The sequence below is a fragment of the Ictidomys tridecemlineatus genome, chromosome 15, assembly GCF_052094955.1.
Source record: "Ictidomys tridecemlineatus isolate mIctTri1 chromosome 15, mIctTri1.hap1, whole genome shotgun sequence".
NCBI classification, from domain to species: Eukaryota; Metazoa; Chordata; class Mammalia; order Rodentia; family Sciuridae; genus Ictidomys; species Ictidomys tridecemlineatus.
Genome location: NC_135491.1, coordinates 612,652 through 621,458, shown reverse-complemented (window position 1 = coordinate 621,458; position 8,807 = coordinate 612,652). Strand labels below are relative to the sequence as shown.

General features: G+C 46.6%; 1 long non-coding RNA gene across 1 annotated transcript; it reads left to right on the top strand.

The window, feature by feature from the left end:
• The first annotated feature begins 917 nt into the window (after nucleotides 1-917).
• LOC144370993 (uncharacterized) lies at nucleotides 918-2,496 on the top strand. Its single transcript, XR_013431140.1, has 2 exons — nucleotides 918-1,512; nucleotides 1,606-2,496. It is a non-coding gene; the product is annotated as an uncharacterized LOC144370993 (long non-coding RNA).
• The last annotated feature ends 6,311 nt before the right edge of the window (nucleotides 2,497-8,807 follow it).

Below are 8,807 nucleotides of genomic sequence, written 5' to 3'. Positions count from 1 at the left end.
AAACAGGCTTCTCCGGGCGGGCCGGGCCGGGGGTGATGACTAAGGGGTGCAGCATTTATTTCTGGGGTAATGAAATTGTAAAATTCATTTTGGTGGTTTTGCACAAGTCTGAATATACAAAAAAAACATTAAATTGCATACTTCAAACTCATGAATTGTATGGTGTGAATTATATCTCAGTAATGGCAGTACTAAAACAGAATGATAATCACAAAGTGTGGATTTTCATTTTATCCTGATTTTTAAAAACTATTAAAATGAGGTAATGACGTGTCGGAATACCAAATAGTTAATCATGTAAATAAAGCAGGTTTTAATTTTTTAGTGCCTATTATGGGATTATGGCCATGTTAGAAAGCGGTCCTTATCTGGAGATTTCACACAGTAGGTAAGTGGTATGGATGCCGAGACTCCTTTTCGAATGATCAAAGTGGCAGGTAGCTGGCAGCACTGGCCATGCGTCCCCGGGGATACGGACGCTCGGTCTCTGTCGTCCCAATTCTGAAATCTCACTGAAGAACCTCAGCGACTTCGGGGGACACTGCACCTCATGCCGGACCTGGACTGGTCTGCAGGGGCACCTCGCCCGGGGGCACTAGCCTGGAGGGTCCTGGGGAGGGGGCGGGTGCGGGGCCTGGCCTGGAGGCTTCTGGGGGGCAGGCACCTCCTCGCCCGGGGGTGGGATGGCTCCTCGCGCTCGCGGTCGCCCGCACAGACCCTTCTCCAGTCCCAACGATTCCAGGTGAGAACAAAAAGAGGGGTCGGGAGCAAGGTTCTCCAAGTGACCATCTAGAGAACCCAGATGCCGGGAGCGCTTCACCGAACAGCGTCGTGAGCTGAAAACGAAATCAGCTCCGCCCGGGATCGAACGCGCGTCCCACCGCCGAGGAGCCGCGGAGGAGCTCCGCGCACCGCCGCCGCGGTCCTCCCGCCGCCGCGGTCCTCCCGCCGCCGCGGTCCTCCCGCCGCCGCGGTCCTCCCGCCGCCGCGGTCCTCCCGCCGCCGCGGTCCTCCCGCCGCCGCGGTCCTCCCGCCGCCGCGGTCCTCCCGCCGCCGCGGTCCTCCCGCCGCCGCGGTCCTCCCGCCGCCGCGGTCCTCCCGCCGCCGCGGTCCTCCCGCCGCCGCGGTCCTCCCGCCGCCGCCTCGCGGGCTGGAGGTGGGCGCTCCCCTGGGCTAGGCCCCGCCCCGAGGCCCCGCCCACCGCCGCGGGGCGCTGCGACTGCGGAGCCTGGAGTCGGGGGCTCGGCGCCGAGCACTCTCCGGCCGGGAGCAGAGATGGACGGCCCCTCCCGGAAGGCGGCGGCCGCACCGCGAGGCCTTCTGGGAGACGTAGTTCGGGTCTCCGGCGGCCGCACGCCTTGACGGACGGGGCCAGGTCCCGCCCTCTGACGTCCGCGCCCGGCGGCTCCGACCGATCTCTCCCTGTCCCTGAGGCTGGGCACCGCCGCGTCCCTGGAAGTGGTCCTGATGCGGGACGAGGAAGCTGGGTCCCGAGGGTTTTTCAGGAAGCAGGTTTATTCGAGCTGCATCTCTGGACCCGGTGGACTCGGCGGGTGGTGGTTGACAGTGGGTGGTTACCTAGCAGGCCTTTTTCTCCCGTTTTAGGTCAGACGGAGGTTCACACATTTTTAACCCAGCAAAACAGAGATGGTACCTTTTTGCACAGCAACAAGCTTGAGACCGAGTCTGTGACACCTGTTGACTGCAAACCTGGCATTTACAAGAAAGAGGAAGCTTCAGACCACATCGACCTGTCTGCAGGACTCCTGTGAAATCCTGTTGGCACTCTGCAAAATCTTGCTAACAAGAAGCCTGATTGTGGTGTGTGGGGGTCTCTGAAGAAGCTTACATGTTGCAAGTGTGGCGTGGGGGTGACTGCGTCAGTCCTGTGGAAGGCTGGGCGGCTGAGGGCCTGGCCCTGCGGCCCTGGCCATCTAGCCAGAGACCCGGAGGCTGCAGCCTCGCACTGGCCTGCCTGGGTGGCGGTAGTGACCCTGTGCTTCGTGTTAAAGCACGCTGGGTTCAATCTCCAAGACCACAAAAGGAGGGAGAGGGACGCAAAAAGAAAAAATAATGAAATTATATGACATTATTTATGAAAGTACAAAAAATATCGAAAGCTTAGGAATTAATCTTAGCAATGTTATAGGGCACTGCTCAGAAACAACTCTGAGTCTGAATTTAAACAAAAAAGAGCTTTATTTACCTGGCCAGGGACTGTCACCCACAGAGCCCGACGCTCTGTGGGTGAACAGCAAGCCTCTGAGGAAATTTGCTGTTTAAGGAGGAAGACCACATCCTATGGAATTTTTCAGTTAGTAAGCAAGCAAGTTACAGAAGCTTAAAAAAAAAAAAAGCTGGGCTGGGGATGTGGCTCAAGCGGTAGAGCGCTCGCCTGGCATGCGTGCGGCCCGGGTTCCATCCTCAGCACCACATACCAACAAAGATGTTGTGTCCGCCGAGAACTGAAAAAATAAATATTAAAAATTCTCTCTCTCTCTCTCTCTCTCTCTCTCTCTCTCTCTCTCTCTCTCTCTCTCACTCTCTCTCCTCTCTCACTCTCTCTTTTAAAAAAATTCTCTCTTTAAAAAAAAAAAAAGGCAGAACAACTCAGTCAGCTGCATCTTGGGTCTGAGCAGGTGCTAGACAACCATCGAGCGGGTGGTCAGCGAGGGCAAGAATCTACTTCAAAGACATCTAAGTCACCAAGACCACCATATCCTGGGTTGAGTACATTTTGTGGATACAAAGTACAGAAGACAATATTTTTGTTGGAATTTAGTAGAAAATAGCTTTCATTTTGTTTTCTCAGAAATGGGTCCTGCAGCTGTCTCTTCACAGGAGGAAAAACAGAAAAACTAAGATGGATTCTAGAACAGCTGAGACAGAGTCCCTGCGGCCACAGCTGCCTGCTCATAGAGCCACAGTGACTCCTCTCGGTGGCTCCAGCCAGGAGGGGAGGTTACAAGGGATCAGGGGGATCAGATAGTCTTACCACAGCACTTGCCTTACGTGACCAGGATCAGTAACTCATCCCCTTGTGCCTGATCTTACTTATCAAACCTTATTCCTACAGTCTATGACCTACAACTTATTGATGGCATTGATCAGTTCACACCACAAAAGTAAGAGATGTGCGAAACCAGCATAATTAGGAAGTGCAGAACCCTTAGAGGAGTCAAAGTACCTACCCCAGGAGGAGTGGCAAGGATTACAGTGGTGCCTGGCAGGAGAGCAGGAAAGCACATAACATGGTGCTATCAGGCACCTAACGTGTGGGTGTCAGGCTGTGGCCCACAGGCCATCTCTGGCAGCATCTGTGTGAAGTTTCATTGGATAAGCCACGCCCGCTCTTTTCATGCAGTCTACGGCAGCTCTAACTCTGTGAGGAGTCAAAAGATGCAAAAGACTGCATGGTCCAGGAAGGCCAGAATACAGGCCATCAGTCTTTCCAGAGAGCTCTGCCAGTCCCTGAGGTAGAGCTGTCTCCATCCCACTGCAGAGGGACCAGGGCACGGTGGCCCACAAATCGTGTGTTTGAAGAAGCCATCCACAGAGGAGAACGGTGGGCAGCAAGCACATGGCCAAGAGTCATCAGCAGTCAGAAGTGCAGATGAACAAGGGTGTGTGTCTGAGCAGTGTTGAGGCAGGCAGCACCCAGGCACCCAGTCTGCATAGCCTGGCTTAACACAGCTCCCGTTATGAAAAGCACCACTGTCGCTGGCGTAGAGATGCTGAAAGTACAGGTGGAAGAGGCCATTGGCAGGAAGAGGTTGGTAGGGAGTCTGAAAGGATGTGGACAAACCCAGGAAGATGGACCTGGTAGCCCTCATGGATGGTTGTGAGCGTGCCCTCTATGCTGAACCCATGGGTGTGCCTTCTTTGTGGGGTGGCCCTGTCAGTGCCCACAAATGGTCACATGGGAGCATCTTTTTGCTGGGTGTTTTTTTTTTATTTTGAGCCTCTTGTCCACATTTTGTTGGTTGTTTGTCTTTTATTGCACCTTAGGAGTCGTGTATCAGTTCTGGATATGAGTTCTTTGCCAATGCAAATGTGCAAACATTTTCAAAACCGGATTTTAGCTGGGTATGGTGGCATATGCCTATAATCCCAGTGGCTTGGGATGATGGCAAATTCAAGGCCAGCCTCAGCCACCTAGTGAGACCCTGAACCAAAATAAAAAATAAAAAGACCTGGGAGTGTAGCTCAGTGGTAAAGCACCCCTGGGTCGATCTCCAATACTACCAAACAAACAAACAAACACTACCAAGTTTTAACTAATTGAACCCAATTATACAGTAAAAGGACCAAGTGGAGTTTATTTCAGGAAAGTAGTTGCTTTAACAAAACTAATATAATCTCCAATATTAAAAAACTAAAAATAAAACCCAATTTCATTATCTGTCGCTTTCCCGGCGACTTAAACACTCAGACTTTTTGCCCACCCAGGGACGCCATTTGCCGGGTTGCTCAAGACAAACACTCAGGGGTCACTCCAGGGGAACTGGGCTAACTGGGCCGTGTGAAATAACCACACAAGAGACAGAGGTACCTTTTTCTATGGGCTCGCTGTGACGGCTCCTCTGACATTAAGGGTCTGCAAAAAGAGAGAGAACATGCGCTGACCCCTTTTATTGATGAGAAGCCATTCAAATGAGGCAAGGGGTCAGGTTTCAGGGGGCTGAGTCCAGCTTCAGATGTCCACTGTCAGCAGGTTGTCTGACACCTGGGTAGGCCCCACCCAAGGGCACAATAAGAGAAGGGGACACACAAAAGGTGTTTCCCTGGAACATTCTATCTCAAACAGGGCAAGGGGTGATATTACAAAGGAACAGGTGAGCATAGCTCCCCCCGTGGGGGTGTAGGAAGGCACGCCCATGCACGAAGACACAGTCACTCGGACCCTAAAGATTGGGGCTATCGGCGGCAGGGTTGACCCACGATGCCACACCAATCAGAAGGGGAGACAGACTCAGTCCCATGCTACTTTGGCCTCCCACAATTATCCTAATGCATTCAGAAAAAATTTGAAAAGATACAATATCCATTCCCAAAAGAGAGAAATAATCAAAACAAAGCAAGCCCTCTTGCCAATCTCAGAATAGAAAGGAATGTCCCCAACATGACAAAGGCCGTCTATAAGGAACCTATGAGTGACATCTGACATAATGGTGAAAGACTGAATGCTTTGCCCTAAGAGCAGGTGTCTTCTCAGCACTCATTCGTAGCACTCCAATGGGAGCTCTAGCCAGGCCACTCAGAAAAGTGCAATACGTGGAAGGAGCAGAAACTAGTTACAGATGACGCACGTTTCAGTGCAGAAACTCTGGTGGAACTCTAACAGCACAGAATGCTATTAGAACTAATAAATGAGTTTATTAAGTGTGTAGGATACAAGATCCATATATAAAAATATATAAATATATAAAAATTTCACTTCTATATATGTGGGGAGCCATCCATGAATCACTTGAGGGTCTTCACTCGGAATCGAGCCTGGAGATTGAGGTTTTTCTTTGAGAACTATCCCGCTATCTCTGCTCTACGAGGAGGACGCTCTGGTCGCTCTGGAGTTGGGCGTGACTCATTGGGAACTGGACAGCCCACCTCTACCTTATTTGGCAAAGAACATTCCATGGAAAACCTTTCATGTTCCCTGATATACATAAAGCAAGTGCGGGCTCCACTTGACTCATTTCAGTGTGGAAGCTTGATCCCTGAGATCCGCCAGCCTGTCCTGCCCCCACTTTTAAAACCACCTTCTGTGTTTTTTTTTTTCCTGCCGTACCTTTTTTAGCTTTCATTCTGCAGCCAGCTCATTCCACCAAGAGGAACCCCATTCCCACTACTCGCACTGGATGTGGGTAGAACATTAGAGGCATTAAAAATCTTTTCTTATAGTATAAACATATGAAATATGCTGGGTGTGGTGCCTCACAGTTTTTATCTCAGTCACTTGGGAGGCTGTGCCACGAGGATTGCTAATTTGAGGCCAGCCTCAGCAACTTTGCAAGAGCCTGTCTCTTGATTCTTATACTTCTCTCCTGCATCCCACACAGGCTTTGAAATTTGGGTTTTCCTTGTGTAAAATGTGCTGGCTGAGAAATATGGTGAAAAATCACAAGACTCAGAAATAATCTTAAAAAGTAAGGGTGGGACAGCTCTGCAACCCGAGGGGTCCTGCTTCCACACTGGAAGGAGAGAGTGCTTGAGAGCCGTGGTTTGTGTTTTCTTTACTTAGACAAGGAGGCTTCAGAAGGATTTCAATGGAATGTTATTTTGCTAAATAAGGAGGAGGTGGGCTGCCCAAGCCTAATGGGTCACACCCAAGTCTGGAGCTAGGAAAGCTGTCCCACTGGTAGAGCAGGGCAGATCTCCCAGAGTCCCTGGGCAGTCTACCCACAGGAATGCCAGGATCCTTCCCAAGCGGAGACCTAAGTTCCATGGGTCAGCACTGAGTAAAAGAACACTCAGGTAGCGTCCTGGGTGCTGTACCACATATTCCTTCTTTTTACTTTGCAAATGATGAGCTGCTGTTTTTGATAAACCCACCCTAATTCCCTCTTAAGATTAGAAGCCATCTTGTCAAAAGTTATAAAAGATTCATTTCTGTTTTCTGTAAAATATTAGGATTTCTATTTCACCTGGCCATATTTTGATGTTTTAAACTTACTTGGAATGCCTGCCCATGCCTTGAACTCACCCATGCCTGCTTTTCCCTGACCACAAAACAACTCTCTCTGAAAACTTAGTGGCACCTCATAAATTCTGGCTTTCCCTGACCACAAAACAACTCTCTCTGAAACCCTAATAGCGCCTCAAAAATTCTGATGTTGGGATCTAAATTTACTCCCTAAGTGCTGAACCATTTAGACCATTAACCTACTACCTGCCTTTGTATTATGCTTGTCAAAATCCTGTTATCTGTAAGTTCTCCAGACACCCCCCTCTTTTTACAACTTTCTGTGCTATAAAGCTGCACTCCTAGAGAGCCGGAGAAGTCTTCTATCCCACGGGTTTCAGGAGAGGGACAATCCTGGCTAGTCGGAATTACAAGCTTGCTTTAATTTGATTTAAAATTGGAGTCGGTGGTCTTTTCTCTGCATCGTGGTTTTACAGTTTTACAGCCTCTTGTTCTGAGGGTGCGACATCCTATCATCACAATACAATAGAGAATTAATAGCATAGATAACAGTCCAATAACATACCATGCAGACTGTTTCAGCATGTTTCCAGGATTAAGGCCATTAAATTCTTGAAGCATTTGATCAGCTAAAGAAGTGGGATCCAAAAGATGGATTTCGCTTTTGAATACCCTGATGTGGAGATGTAACTCCAAAAGATCTAGGCTATTATTATTGTTCCATCAAATACCCATTAGGTGATTTTTAATTTTTTCCAAATTTTGGGAAACATGAATTTTGGTTACAGTAATACAGGCATACTTACATTCGCATGGCATTTAAGTCTTTGTTAGCACTGGAGAGCAGAAAGCTTATTATTGATATCTATAATAATGAGTTCTAGAATATTTAGTTTAGTTGCAAACTCTTATCAATATTTACCTAATTGTATAGGACTTTAGAAATATCTTGAGCCAAATTATAAGAAAATTAGCTTAATTAGATTACATCTTTTACAATTTATAATTTATATAAGAATAAACTATCTTCATTCTTGCCTCCAATAATTAAAACATAAGAGGATTAAATATAGGTTTACAGGCCACAATAGGAACCCTTCTTGTGATCCCTGCCCATAAAATTAGAAATGGGGCCATTTGCAGGATGGAGAAAATGAGGCCACAATTGAATGCCAGAGATCCCTTTTGAATATCACCTTTCCCGAAAGTTAAAATATCACCAATGAAGATTTCAGGAGTCATAGCAACATGAGAGAATGGGTTATGTCCATAAGCAAGGTGAATATGGAGACAGATATAAGTTATATAATAAACTACATTTCTCTTGAATATATCTCACGGTAAAAGGCAGAGCATCAAGTAAATGCATGCATAAAAACATAAATTATGTGTTTCCTGTTGAGGAAAAAACGGTTAGAAGCAAATAGACATATATGTTAATTATCCTATGAATTAAAGATTATAGATTATTTAAGCAACTGGAATATATATATATATATACACACACACACACATATGAAGAATGAAGATAGTTTATTCTTATATAATTACCTAATTTAATTTGAATCTTATTGAATCATATGATTTAAAAAGTATTAGATCCATTTTTATTTTATTTTAAATATTATGAGTGCACTCTTTTATCTATGTAAACTTTGGCATTACGTAATGTAGTTAAAATAGATTTTTTATGCAAATATTTAGAAATCATATGATTTAAAAATCTTACAATTATCAAAATATCCATAAAATAGAATATTTTAGGTATGGAAGATGCTGGCATTTTGTTTTTATAATTGTCAGATTTATTCCCAATAACATCCTTAAAGAGAAAAAAATAATCAAGCATAATTATAGTTATTACTGTTACAGAAAAGAACCTTGTAACATTTGTTAGTGGTATGGCCCTAGAGAAAATGGGAAGTTCCGCAAGAAGCCTGTCAAAGGGATGAGAAATCAGTTTATCTGACTCAGCATCAGGAGAAAGTATGCAGGAATCAGGCTGGTGTTGTGGCTCAGAGGGAGAGGGCTAGCCTAGTGTGTGTGAGGCACTGGGCTTGATCCTCAGCACCACATAAAAATAAGGCTATTGTATCCACCTATATTTAAAAAATAAATTTAAAAAATGCAGGAATCCATCTAATTGAATCCTGTCTGTGAAGAA